Source organism: Talpa occidentalis, unplaced genomic scaffold (assembly GCF_014898055.3).
Source record: "Talpa occidentalis isolate TD23 unplaced genomic scaffold, MPIMG_talOcc4v2.1 talOcc4.5, whole genome shotgun sequence".
NCBI lineage: Eukaryota > Metazoa > Chordata > Mammalia > Eulipotyphla > Talpidae > Talpa > Talpa occidentalis.
The window spans coordinates 75,172,579-75,184,917 of NW_023604861.1; the positions used below are offsets into that span (position 1 = coordinate 75,172,579).

Below are 12,339 nucleotides of genomic sequence, written 5' to 3' on the forward strand. Positions count from 1 at the left end.
TTTTTTTAATATTTATTTATTTATACAAGCACTGGGTACAGTCAGAAGCGCGGGAGGCTGAGAGAATTCACCAGAGCCAGAGAGGGGACCAGAACAGGCAGAATGACCACAGTATACTGCTGAGGGGAGCAGCTGGCGCGGCAGGAGAGGTCTGCCGCGCCATGTGGGACCCTTGCTGGTGGCCGGGAGTGAACCAGCGCTGCAGAGGCTGCGGGCAGCTTCGCAGCCCAGTGCTCAACCGCTGTGCCACCAGGGGAGGCCCTTTCCTCTTTTTCTGATAGAAATCCAAGTACACATATCTAAATCATTCAGTATCATTTCATCTTCTTCAGACTGCCCCCTTCAGTCTTTTTTTCCATATTCTACTCTTCAAACTGTATTTCTGTCAATTAGTCTTCAAATTCACTCATTCTTTTGTCATCTCAGCTATTTTCCATCGATTTGCCACTTCAGCGATTTTCAGATATTGTATGTTTTGGTTTTAGATGTTTAATATGGTTATTTTAAAAGTTTCTATTTCTTTCCTGAGATTTCTTATCTGTGCATCTGTTTCACATATCTTTATATCTTTAGGCATAAGTGTCATTGTAGCTTTGCTAGTCACAATTGGGTAAATTCAAGTTAGTCTCTATCAAGTTAGTCCTTTCTTTTCAGTATATGTCACTGTTTTCTGATTCTTCATATATCCAATAATTTTATGTTACATAATGGACATTATGAATTATACATTGTAGATACTATGATCCTTTCAGGAATGCTGATTATTTTTTTTGTCTTTGTGTTCTCAGGCAACTTAAATTGGCTGAATACAACACTAAACTCTCCCCGGCAACTAAAACTTCTGTTCAGATCTTTGCTGCTAATAACATATCTGGTATTTGTACTATTGTGTCATCATCACTTAATAGTAAAATAATACATTGCCCACCAGCTGTACTCAGTTTACAAGACACATAACAATATGCAACAAAGACACGCATGTTTAACCAGCTGTAGCTGAGTAAAGATGAAACTATTTAACATATCACACCTGGACCATCCTAGGATAATAACCTTACTATTAATTGAGATCTGCACTTGGTTTTTCTAATAGCAAGAATACTCTTGTGTCTTGTGCCTCTTGGCATCTAAATTTATGAGGAGAAATCTCTAGTTACTAAAATGTTCTATAATCTGATAAATTTTACAGTCATAGGTTTTTTTACACTTTGTTTTTTCACTGTGCTGGGATTTTGCCCCCTCCCTTCTTCCTGTCCTCTATTCTTACAGCTCAGTTTCTCTGTACTTAAAAAAAAAATGTTTTGGGCCGCCTTGGTGGCGCAAGGGGCTAAGGCGCAACCTGTGAAACTATCCGCAGCCACTGCAGCACGAGTTTGATCCCCAGTCAGGGAGCTACCCACATGGCATAGCAGACTTCTCCTGACTCGCCCGCTGCTCCCCTCAGCAGTGTATTTCAGTCAATCCACCTATTCTGCTCCCCACTGTGTCTCTGGTGAATCCTCTCACCCCCGCACCTCTGGCCTGTACTCCAGTTCTTGTATGCATAAATAAATAAATCTTAAAAAAAAAGTTTCAAGTACTAACATTGCTGTATCCAATATTATGAAAACAGTTCCTTCAAAAGAATGAAGGAAGGCCAGGGATGAGTAATTTAAATCTTAAATATTTTCTGTTAGTGATGAAATAATATGTGTGGTTGACCTTGCTAATGAGGTCTGGTAGTTCCTTAATATGGAGTTGAAAGGCCACTAAGATGATCTTCATAATCTTTGAGCAGAAGAATACTGACATTTGAGTAAATGGTATACTGTAACAAAATTGGGTTGTTACAGAGTTGATTATCCCAAAACAATGTGTCTCCATTAATTTATAGTGTATGCCAACAGAAGAATAAAATGAATTGCTCTGGTCCTCGTCTTTCAAGAATTGTGAAGAATTTGAGATTTTACTCAACTTGCAAGCATAGGTTTATGGATGCTGGTAGATTCCTGGGACAAAGGACTTTATTACGGGTGGTGGTATTAGGAGTAGGAGTAGACTGGAGGACTAAGAAGGCTGAGTATGATGAAGCAAGACTCTGCTGATACAGTCCTCCTAGAAAAAGGGGTTGGATAGAGCAGCCTTTATTGGAGAATGTAACAGGACTGACTGTCCTACCCAACATTCCACTGCAGTTAAGGAGACTATCTTTGCTATAATTTCTTGTTAATATATGTACATGTATATACATGTTAGGTATATATTATGATTATGATTATAAATTAAATCATAACACACACAATACACACATACAAATAGCTTATATACTGGGGGCAGTAGGTATGTTTACCTCAGTATTTAATCCTGGGTTTTTACTGTCAGAGTTTACTGAACATAATAAGGCATGGAATATAATAATGGAATAGTAATAAGATACATGGAATTTGTAGTTTGTACAAAGCTAGCTACTAGGCAGGGTTTATTTTTATGAGCTCATGGTAGAAATACAGGGGCCTTTATTCTGGAAGTGATTAAAAGTATCTGGAAGATTAAGGTATTTTCACAGAATAATTTTCAAGATTTAAGTTACATACTCTGTTTAATCTGACGTATTCTGTTCTTCCATGATTGGGGTGGGGGCGGAGGGGATAAAAAAGGAGTTGGAGTAGGCATACTCCTGCCAGAGCATCAGCTTTTGTGCCATTTGTCCAAGTCCCAGTTCTTTTTTTTTTTTTAAAGATTGATTTATTTATGCATAGAAGAACTGGGTTGTAGGCTCTGGCCCCCATTGGGGTACTGGGGGGAGGGGAGAGGATTCACCAGAGACAGTAGGGAGCAGAACAGGGAAATATATTGCTAAGGGGAGCAGTGGGTGAGACAGGAGTGGTCTGCTATACCATACAGTGGGTTAGCTCCCTGGCTGGGGATCAAACTCAGGCCCTGGTGGTGACAGCGCTGAGACTTAACCCCTGTGCTACCATGAGGATTCCAAGTCCCAGTTCCACCAAAGAGATTCAAAGAGGACAAAGTGACATCTGCACATGCATTTAGGTACATAATACTGTGGAGCTTTGAGCCTTGGATGGAGTCATGATCTTTCTTGTAATAGTACACACACCTGCCCTTTGCTTTGTAAGGTGACACTCTGTCTTCCAAAGCTGCATGTTAAGGCCTCCCTGGTGGTGCATGGCTAAAGTCTCAGCACTATCAAGCTATCACTAGCCACTGCAGCATGAGTTTGCTCCTGGCTAGGGAACTAACCCATATGGTGCAGTAGACCTCTCCTGTCTCACCCTCTGCTCCCCTCAGCAGTGTATTTCAGTAGATCCACCTGTTCTGCTACCCACTCTGTCTCTGGTGAATCCTTTCACCCCCTGCACTCTGGCCTACATCCCAGTTCTTGTATGCATAAATAAATAAAAATAAATCTTTAAAAAAAACAAAGTCGCTTACTATACTTAAACTCCAGAAAGATAGAACAAAGGCTATCATGCTTCTCACAGAACATCCAAAAATATGAGAGACTGTTGGAGAATTGTCTTCCAATGTTGTCCTTTCTGATTTTCTTTCAAAACATTAATATTAGATGGATCACCATATATTGGTCATTCATGATAGTGATGGATTATCAGGTAGCTAGGGAGCATCTCCATTTACTTTAACTCATCTTATTATTAAAGTTATTCAATACTGGGTAGATACAAACATATAATTCAAAAGAACAAAATCGGGCCTCCCTATGGTGCAGAGGGTTGAGCGCAGCGCTGTGAAACTGTCCGCAGCCTCTGTAGCGCGGGTTTGATTCCCGGCTGGCCAGGGAGATACCCACATGGCAGGATAGACCTCTCCTGTTGTGCCTGCTGCTCCCTCAGCAGTGTACTACGGTCCTTCTGCCTGTTCTGCTCCCTGCTCTGTCTCTGGTGAATTCTCTCACCCTTCCATGCCTCTGGCCTGTATCTCAGTGCTTGTATAAATAAATAAATCTTAAAAAAAAACCCAAAAGAACACAGTCAGCTTTATTATATTAATATTTGTCATTGTAAAAATATATGCTATTTTTATGTGACATGTGGGTAATGAAACTTGAAATATTATCAATAGATGCAGATTAAAATTATATGAATCAAAACTAATTATAACTGCAGACCACCATGATCCCCCAAAATTATAAGTGATATTTTGAATGTATCTACATTATTTTTTTTTAATAGTAGTAATTTGGATTTGTTTTATTTCTTTTTATTTATTTATTTATTTAGAAATAAATTTTATTTTTATATTCCCATACAATTGCAACCCCCTTATTTGACCCCAATCCCTCCCCTCCCCACGCCCCCCCCCCCCATAGAGTGTCTCTGGTTCACAGTTTTTTGTTGATTTTGATTTTCACTTTCTTATAGTTACTCATTTTCCTGGTCCCTTATTTAAGTTTTCTAGATCCTGCTATGAGTGAGACCATCCGGTATTTTTTGTTTTCTTTCTGGCTTATTTCGCTGAGCATGATCCCTTCCACCACCATCCATGTTGCTGCAAATTGCATGTGTTTATCTTTTTTGAATGCTGAGTAATATTCCATGGTATATGTGTACCACATCTTCTTGATCCAGTCATCTATTTTTGGGCATTTGGGTTGTTTCCAAAGCTTAGCTATTGTAAACAGTGCTGCTATAAACGTAGGGGTGCAGGTGATCTTTGGAATTGATGTTTCTGTGTTCTTTGGGTAAATACCTAGGAGTGGAATTGCTGGATCATATGGAAGCTCTATGTTTAGTAGGTCACGAAATCTCCACACAGCTCTCCATAGTGGTTGGGCCAGTTTGCACTCCCACCAACAGTGCAGGAGAGTTCCTTTTTCTCCACATCCTGGCCAACCTTTGTTGTTGCTAGTTTTTTTAATATGTGCCATTCTCACTGGTGTAAGATGGTATCTCATGGTAGTTTTGATTTGCATTTCCCTGATTACAAGTGATGTTGAACATTTTTCATATGCCTGTTGGCCATTTGCATTTCCTCTTCAGAGAAGTTTCTTTTTAGCTCTTCGCCCATTTTTTGACAGGATTATTTTCTTTGTTGTTGTTGAGTCTCATCAGCTCTTTGTATATTTTATGATCAGTCCTTTATCATTAGTGTTGTGTGCAAAAATATTCTTCCAGTTGGTGGGGTTTCTCTTTGTTTTTGTTATTGTCTCTTTTTTTTTTTTTTTTTTTTATAAATTTTATTGTTATATTCCCCATACAATTGCAGCCCCCCCATTCTGACCCCAATCCCTCCCCTCCCGCCCCCGCCCCCCTAAAATTGTCTCTGGTTCATAGTTTTTTGTTGATTTTGATTTTCACTTTCTTATAGTTATTCATTTTCCTGGTCCCTTATTTAAGTTTTCTAGATTCCTGCTATGAGTGAGACCATCCGGTATTTTTCTTTTTCTTTTTGGCTTATTTCGCTGAGCATGATCCCTTCCAGCGCCATCCATGTTGCTGCAAATTGCATGTGTTTATCTTTTTTGAATGCTGAGTAATATTCCATGGTATATATGTACCACATCTTCTTGATCCAGTCATCTATTTTTGGGCATTTGGGTTGTTTCCAAAGCTTAGCTATTGTAAACAGTGCTGCTATAAACATAGGGGTGCAGGTGTTCTTTGGAATTGATGTTTCTGTGTCCTTTGGGTAAATACCTAGGAGTGGAATTGCTGGATCATATGGAAGCTCTATGTTTAGTAGGTCCAGAAATCTCCACACAGCTCTCCACAGTGGTTGGACCAGTTTGCACTCCCACCAACAGTGCAGAAGAGTTCCTTTTTCTCCACACCCTCGCCAGCATTTGTTGTTGCTAGTTTTTTTAATATGTGCCATTCTCACTGGTGTAAGATGGTATCTCATGGTAGTTTTGATTTGCATTTCCCTGATAGCAAGTGATGTTGAACATTTTTTCATATGCCTGTTGGCCATTTGCATTTCCTCTTCAGAGAAGTTTCTTTTTAGCTCTTGTGCCCATTTTTTGACTGGATTATTTTCTTTGTTGTTGCTGAGTCTCATCAGCTCTTTGCAGATTTTTGTGATCAGTCCTTTATCATTAGTGTTGGGTGCAAAAATGTTCTCCCAGTTGGTGGTGGGTTTCTCTTTGTTTTTGTTATTGTCTCTTTTGCTGTGCAGAAGCTCTTTAATTTGATGTAGTCCCAGCTGTTGATCTTTGACTTCACTATCACTGCTTTGGGTGATGTGTCTGTAAAGATGTCTTTGATGTGCATATCACGTAATGTTTTGCCTATATTTCCTTCTATGTATTTTATAGTTTCAGGTCTTAAGTCTAGTTCTTTAATCCATTTTGAGTTGGTTTTTGTGTATGGTGTGAGGTAGTGGTCAAGCTTCATTCTTTTGCATGTAGCGACCCAGTTTTCCCAGCACCATTTATTGAACAAACTTTCTTTGCTCCAATGCATAGTCTTTGCTCCTTTGTCAAAGATTAGTTGACCATAAATCTGTGGGTTTATTTCTGGATTTTCTATTCGATTCCATTGGTCTGTGTGTCTGTTCTTGTTCCAATACCATGCAGTTTTGATGATTATGGCTTTGTAGTATAGTTTGAAGTCTGGGAGTGTGATGCCTCCATTCCCTTCTTTTTTTTTCCAGGAGAGCTTTGGCTATTCGGGGTTTTGGTGATTCCATATGAATTTCATCAATAATTGTTCTATTTCTTTGAAGAATGACATTGAAATTTTGATTGGAATAGCATTGAATCTGTATATTGCTTTTGGTAGGATGGCCATTTTAATAATGTTTATTCTTCCAATCCATGAGCAGGGGATGTCTTTCCATTTCTTTGTGTCTTCTTCTATTTCTTTTAACAGTGTTTTATAGTTTTCTTTGTATAGGTCCTTTACCTCTTTTGTTAGATTTATTCCCAAGTACTTGATTTTTTTTGTTTTGATAATAAAAGGGATGGTTTTTTTGATTTCTTCTTCTTCAGATTTATTGTTTGTGTATAGGAAGGCTACTGACTTTTGCATGTTGATTTTGTATCCTGCCACTTTACTGAACTGATTGATGAGTTGAATTAGTTTTTCTGTGGAGTTTTTGGGGTTCTCTATGTATATTATCATATCATCTGCAAATAGTGATAGTTTGACTTCTTTTCCTATTTGGATTCCTTGTATGTCTTTCTCTTGTCTTATTGCTCTGGCTAGGACTTCAAGTATTATATTGAAAAGCAGTGGTGAGAGTGGACATCCTTGCCTTGTTCCAGATCTTAATGGAAATGCTTTCAGTTTTTCACCATTGAGAATGATACTGGTTGTTGACTTGTCATATATGGCCTTTATGATGTTGAGGTATGTTCCTTGTATCCCAAGAATTTCAAGGGCTTTTATCATGAATGTGTGTTGCACTTTGTCGAAAGCTTTCTCAGCATCTGTTGATATTATCATATGGTTTTTATATTTCTTTTTGTTGATCTGTTGGATAACGTTGATTGATTTTCGGATGTTGAACCATCCTTGAGTCCCTGGCATGAATCCTACTTGGTCGTGGTGAATTATCTTATGGATACATTGTTGGATTCTGATAGCTAAAATTTTATTGAGGATTTTTGCATCAGTGTTCATTAGGGAGATTGGCCTGTAGTTTTCCTTTTTTGTGTTGTCCTCGTTCGGTTTTGGTATTAGTATAATGTTGGCTTCATAGAACGTGTTTGGTATTGTCCCTCCTTCTCAATTTTTTGGAAGAGTTTGTGAAGGATAGGCACTAATTCGTCTCTGAATGTTTGGTAGAATTCATTTGTAAATCCATCAGGTCCTGGGCTTTTGTTTTTGGGGAGGTTTTTGATTACCATTTCAATTTTGCTGCTTGTAATTGGTCTGTTTAGGTGTTCTATTTCTTCTTTATCTAGCTTTGGGTGATTGTAGAGTTATAGGAATTTGTCCATCTCCTCTAGATTTTTGAACTTGTTTCCATATAACTGTTCATAGTAGTTACTGATTATTCTTTTGATTTCTGCTGTGTCCGTTGTGATTTCTCCTCTTACATTTATGGTCTTGTTTATTTGTGCTTTCTCCCTTTTTTCCTTTGTAAGCATGGTTAGGGGTTTGTCTATTTTATTGATTTTTTTCAAAGAACCAGCTCTTGGTTTCATTGATCTTTTGGATTGTTTTTTTAGTTCCAATTTCATTTATTTGTGCTTTGGTTTTTATTATTTCTTTTCTTCTACTGCTTTTGGGGTTTTTTTATTGTTCTTTTTCTAGATCTTTGATCTTTGAGATTAGGTTGTTTCTTTGAGTTCTTTCTTGTTTCTTGATGTGAGCCTCTATTGCTATATATTTTCCTCTTATTACTGCTTTTGCTGCATCCCATACATTTAGGAAATTGGTGTCCTCCTTGTCATTCAATTCAAAGAATTTTTTAATTTCTTCTTTGATCTCCTCATTAGTCCAATAGTCTTCCAGTAACGTGGTTTTCAATCTCCATGAGGTAGGAGAGTTCCTTGCCTTCTTTTTATGGTTTATTTCTAATTTTATGCCTTCATGGTCAGAAAAGAAGGTTGGTATGATTTCAATCTTGGTGTATCTGTTGATATTTGTCTTGTGTCCCAGTATGTGATCAATCCTGGAGAATGATTCGTGTGCGCTTGAGAAAAATGTGTACTCCGTTTCTTTGGGGTTTAGTGTTCTATAGATGTCTGTTAAACTCAAGCTCTCTAGATCCTTATTTAGAGCTTTAGTGTCTTTACTTATTTTTTGTCTCGTTGATCTATCCATTGTTGTTAGTGGTGTGTTGAAGTCTCCCACTACGTATGTGTTTTCTCTGATGTCTGTTTTCAGAGATGACAATAGTTGTCTGATATATTTTGGTGCTCCTTCATTTGGTGAATATATGTTAATGAGTGTTATTTCTTCTTGAAGTATTGACCCCTTGATCATAAAGTAGTGACCGTTGGGGTCTCTTTTTATCTTTTTGAGTTTGAAATCTGTTTTATCTGACATAAGTATAGCTGTTCCTGCTTTCTTTTTTGGTCCATTTGCTTGTAGGATTGTTTTCCCTCCTTTAATTTTGAGTCTGTTTTTATCTTTTGTAGCTAAATGTGTTTCCTGGAGACAGCAAAAGGTTGGGTTTTGTTTCTTAATCCAGCCTGTGACTCTGTGTCTTTTTATTGAAGAGTTTAGTCCATTTTACATTTAGAGTTAATATTGATATGTTAGCATCTGTATTTGCCATTGTGTTTGTCTTTCCTTTGATTTTATTTATTCTTTTAATAACTTTTTTTTTGGCCTTCTTTCGTTGTTATTCATCCCTCTGAGGTTCTGGTTTAGGACTCCTTGTAGTATTTTTTGGAGTGGGGGTTTAGTGGTAATGAAATTCCAAAGTTTCTGTTTGTCTGGGAAGGTCCTTATTCTTTCTTCATAGAGGAAGAGGAGATTTGCGGCATAGAGTATTCTTGGTTGGCACCTGTTTTCTTGGGGTCTGTTGACTATGTCCCTCCACTCTCTCCTTGCCCGTAGTATTTCTTTGGAGAAGTCTGATGTCAGCCTGATTGGTTTCCCTTTGAATGTTATCTGTTTCTTCCCTCTTGTCAGCTTCATTATTTTTTCCTTGTCCTGGATTCTTGGGAGCTTTACTATTATTTGTCTTGCTGTATTTTTCCTTTTGTCGTGGATGTGTGGTGTTCTTCTTGCTTCTTATATATCAATTTTCAGCTCCTTCTTCACGTTTGGGAAGTTCTCTTCAATTATCTCCTTGAATATTTTCTCTGTTCCTACATCTCTTTCCTCTCCTTCTGGGATTCCTATAACTCTTATATTTCCTTTCCTCATGGAGTCAGAGAGTTCCCGAAGTCTTTCTTCGGTCTTTTTTCCTTCGTACTTCTCTTTCCTTTTCTGTTTTGGTTCTTTTTATTTCTGTGTCTTCAAGAGTACTTACTCGTTCTTCCATTTCATCTATTCTGCTTTCATTGCTTTTCCCAGAGTTCTTTAGTGCCTCCATTAATTCTTTGATCTCTTGCATTTCTTTTACTTCCCTCTTTAGGGACTCAATTTCATTCTTCTGATTGTTGATTATTTTTCCCTTATCATTGTTTTCCTTTATGACTTCTGTCAGTTTTTTCATCATGGCAATTTTATTTTATTTTTTTTTTTAAAGATTTATTTATTTATTTATACAAGCACTGGGTACAGTCAGAAGCGCGGGAGGGTGAGAGAATTCACCAGAGCCAGAGCGGGGAGCAGAGCAGGCAGAAGGACAGAAGTACACTGCTGAGGGGAGCAGCGGGCGGCAGGAGAAGTCTGCACGCCATGTGGGACCCTCCTCCTGTGGCCGGGGAGCCGCCGGGGATCGAACCGGCACCACAGAGGCCGCGGGCAGCTTCGCAACCCAGCACTCAACCGCTGTGCCACTGGGGAGGCCCCCGATCATGGCAATTTTAAATTCTCTTTCTGGAAGGCTCAGAAGTTCTTCCAAGTTACTGTCATTGCAATCTGCGGGGTGGTTTTCTTTTTGTGGTGTGCTTTTTACCTGAGGAGTTGCTAGGTTGCATGTGGTTCTTCTACTCCCTATTGTCTGTTTTCTAATTTGCCGTATTGGGACACTGTTGCTGGGAGTGGCTGGCATCTTGGGTGAACTTCTCCACTCCCCTCTGCCTACTCCGGGAGCCATCTGTCGGTTTCAAGGAGTCTTTACTGAAGAAAGGTCCCTGTTCTAAAATGCCAATGTGGGGACACACTCCCCTGAGTGCCTGGTCTGCCCCGGTGGTGGGTTCCCGCTCCCTCTCTGGGCTCGGACTGTAGGCCAGAAGGGGCCTGGCGTGGGCGAATTTCCCAGCTCACCTCTGGCTCCTCTGGGAGCCTTCTGCTGTTTTCAGGCAGTCTTTAGTGAAGAAATGTCCCTGTTCTAAAATGGCGATGCGGGACCACTCCCTGCGCATCCACTCTCAGGCACACTCTTCTGCGCGTCCGGTCTGCCCCAGCTGTGGGTGCCTGTTCCCCCTCTGGGCTGGGACTGCTGGTCAGAAGGGACCTGGTGGGGTGAACTTCCCAGCTCACCACTGGCTCCTCAGGGAGCCTTCTGCTGGTTTCAAGCAGTCTTAATTGAAGAAAGGTCCCTGTTCTATGGGGGTGTTGGTGATTTTTTTTTTCTGGTCGCCAGTTGGCACCAGAGATCTCTCCTAGTGTCCTTGGGGAGCTGTTTTTTTCACCCCGTGGGACAGGGGAACAGAGTGGGAGTGGTGGGGAAAGCCTCAGTGGCTTTGGGGTGCTGTGTCTGACTTGTGCCCCACCATCGTGGGGAATCCACGCCCCGAATTTCATGCCCCGGGTCTCAGTTCCAAAGCCCTCAGGTCCTGGATGTGGGCTGTAGCCAGTTCAGTGTCCGCAGAAATGGCGCCTTTTGCACCCCGCTCCCATGTCCAGGTGCCTGGTTTCTGATTACTCAGTGAGGGGCATTCACCTCAGTTAGGGCCCCTGCGCGTCTCCGTGCAAGCCTAGGTCGCAGGCACGGGGACCTGGGCAGCCGAGATCCGCATTTGCTTTTCAAGCACGCCGCTTTTCCGCACAAGCTTACTGGCTGGCCTGGGGCTGTGTGTAGGTCTCCGGGAGTCTTTGTTTTTCTCTAATGGCGCCTGGAGCCATTCGCTCACCTCCACAGCGAATGCTGCAGGGTTCTCCACAGCTCCAGTTTACGGGGTGTGGTGGCTGAAATAGTTCCTTTCCACTCACAGCCCTGCTTGATGCGTAGTTTGTTCTTGTTGGTTGTTTTAGTTTTTTTCCTCCTTTCTGTTGGACGGAGAGTGCCGACTTTGTGGGTGGGGGAGGGTAGCAGGGTTCTGAGCTTTCCTCCCTTCTAGTCCTCTTTTATGGCAACTTTCTTCTTCGGGTAGTTTGCTGGAGTCATCTGTTTATCTTCCGTGTCCCAGTTCCCACTGGGACCTGCCGCTTTTCCTCCCTATTAACTTTTTTTTTATGGGAGATCTTACTCGCAGCATTTCCTCGCCGCCATGTTGATCTGCCTCCGCCTGTATTTCTTTCTGTATGTATCTACTTTAAAGGGAATCTGGAATTATTATTTTCACTTCAGATGCCTTTTCAAGAATAACATCATTCAAATGATGAGGATAAGTTTATTATAATTGTTAATTTGTTTTTAAGAGAAGTCATCTGTGTAAAACTTTTGATGTAGTATAGCTCAAGGTAAAAATTAACCTAGATATTCTGTATAATGTAGAAGAGGAGGAACAATTTAATTGGAAAATTCTTTGTTTTGATTATTTGAGTTCTGTTATGCAGCTTGATGATTAAATTAGAATTAGAAAAGCTGTGAAAGAAAATAAGAGAAAAATGGGAAGTGGTTTGTCATGAAGGAAGATGTGACAAATTCAGT

The 12,339-nt window shown here is 40.2% G+C and overlaps 1 protein-coding gene and 1 non-coding gene across 4 annotated transcripts in view; both read left to right on the top strand.

Annotated features, from left to right (window-relative positions):
• COMMD1 (copper metabolism domain containing 1) overlaps positions 1–12,339 on the top strand; it is a 166,645-nt gene that overhangs the window by 97,877 nt on the left and 56,429 nt on the right. The gene's annotated exons all lie outside the window — the stretch shown is intronic.
• On the top strand, positions 2,038–2,166 carry LOC119260034 (small Cajal body-specific RNA 4). Its single transcript, XR_005128674.1, has one exon. It is a non-coding gene; the product is annotated as a small Cajal body-specific RNA 4 (non-coding RNA).